Genomic DNA, 2,199 nt, shown 5'->3' with positions numbered 1-2,199 from the left:
ACAAATGTAGTGGAGTACAATATTTACCTCTGAGATGCAGTGGAATATAAGCATAAAGTACATAAAATGTACCTCTAAGATGTGGGTTACATAGGCTAAGGCGTAGTTACACACTTGGACTTTAACCATCTGATTGTCATTTAGTTAATCAGTAATCATTTAGTGTTAAACTACTTCTTACAGACTAACGCAGTATATGAAGGCATTCGTGACCAACCCATCAAACAAACATGGCCTGTATTTGACGTATGTAGTTCAGTATGACCCTTTTTGGATCCTAATCTTTTCTGACATGGATGTTTTAAGACAACAAACAACAACAGAGATAAAGAGAAAAAGAAAGATGGCTCTTTACCTATATCTGTCAGCTGGCAGCTCCGCACACAGCACAAAAGGAGGAACAGGTGACACCAACACATCCTCGCAGTCATGATTACAGATGGTGTGGAGGAAGGTAGAGTGAGACTACTCTGCCTGTAACCCTCTGCTCTGCCTTGTTCATATAGAGAGCCAAAGTCCCGCCCCTTCCATCTGTCTCCATGGAACCTATCTCCGGAAATGAATGGTGGTCAATGGTAAAGACAAACTATTTTCTGGACCCAATCAACTTGTGCCTTGAATAACACATATGTTTTTTCAAAATAAAAAATATTTTTCATGTCAAGAATGTCAAAGTTTGTCGCAAGATAGTTAAATAAAATGCTAAAGGAAAATGAGTAATTAGACGTACTACAAGTCTAATTGCTTACCTGACGTCAACACATTTTCCCTCCACTCCCTTCAAGTGGCTGCAGCCCTTGACATGACCCAAATTATTATAGTTTTAACCTCTTTTGATACTTCTGCCTTCTTTTTGGAAGGAGACGGTAAAGCTCGACAAAGAGACAGCCATATTTCTCTGGTGATGTATTTCGTTTGAGACGAGAAACGTAGTTCACTAAGCAATCTCACACAAAGCCTATGTTGTTCAACTTCTTTACATCAAATCGCTTACCTCTTGATATGTAAAATTATCTTTTAAATTTAAACACATCATTTGTGAAATGCATGGCACAATTTCAACCTGACAAAAAAAATGTATTGTCTCTCATTGACTCCAGTTCATACTTTTTCAAAAGATAGGTCCCATGAACCGGAAGTAGAAGGGCGTAACTTTGTCTCTCTATAGCGGGTTTTAGCGCCTACATAGTCTCGCTTTGCCACACCCTCCTCCAAAGCATGCTGAAGGAAGTTCTGGCTCATAGAAATTAAATGCATTTACTCTTTGTTTTATTAATACAATTATATTAATATTCTTCACATGGTCTGGCTACTCCTCATAGCATTTGAGATGGGAGGAAAACGTGCTTTGGTTTAATGGTATTTCTGTAAACCAATCAGAATCCTCATCGTCTAGCTAGGTGTCTCAAATTACCATGCAGAGACCTGAGGAGCAGTCAACAGTAGTCCTCATTAATCCACCAAATTTAAAATTCCAACGCAAACCCGGAAGTAGAACGTGATGATGGCCCTTCACCTTTTTTTCCTGCTATTTATACTTTTTTATATAATTGTTAGGCAAAACAAAGTATTCAAGACTTTTGCAAATTAAATTCGAACTTTTATGAGCAACTAGATACATCTGTTAAGAAAAAAGTTCACTGCTCTTTGAGACTTTAAGACCTGCAGACAGTGTCAAGGAGGAAAGTTGTACATTTACTTTTATTGAGAAACTTTAAAATGTATTTATACAACTTGTAATGTGGTGATACAACTTGTAAAGATGGCTACTTAAAAAATGAACAAGATATATAAATATTATCTAGCGTGTATCATGCATCACTCAACATGCTAAATGTTCAGTATGATTTATCAATAAAATAACAGTATGCACTAAATGATCAGACACATTAAAACAGTTCTATAGTACAATCATTTATGTTCCGTCTAAAATCAAATGGAACGGAAGAAGACTACATTGAGTAAAGTGCATTAAATATCAGTTGAATTCACAAGAATGTTTACAAAAAAATGTGTCTTTAAAGAAAGCAGTAACTTGGACAGCTTAAAGCTTTTCGGAGGTATTTAGCACAGATGAATCCCCAAAGTTCCCAAAGTTATTTTAGGGGGAGTTAAGGACGATGATGCACTAGCACTCAGTGCTCCGAGTGTTCCCTGAATCAGACGTATACGTGTTGCTCTTCTTGGAGATCTTTAGAG

At 36.9% G+C, this 2,199-nt stretch overlaps 1 protein-coding gene across 2 annotated transcripts in view; it reads left to right on the top strand.

Moving 5' to 3' along the window:
- f2rl1.1 (coagulation factor II (thrombin) receptor-like 1, tandem duplicate 1) overlaps positions 1–2,199 on the top strand; it is a 6,628-nt gene that overhangs the window by 911 nt on the left and 3,518 nt on the right. The window lies entirely within an intron of this gene.

This window comes from Etheostoma cragini, chromosome 16 (assembly GCF_013103735.1).
Source record: "Etheostoma cragini isolate CJK2018 chromosome 16, CSU_Ecrag_1.0, whole genome shotgun sequence".
In the NCBI taxonomy this organism is placed as follows: Eukaryota; Metazoa; Chordata; class Actinopteri; order Perciformes; family Percidae; genus Etheostoma; species Etheostoma cragini.
This window is presented reverse-complemented; position numbering and strand designations above follow the sequence as displayed.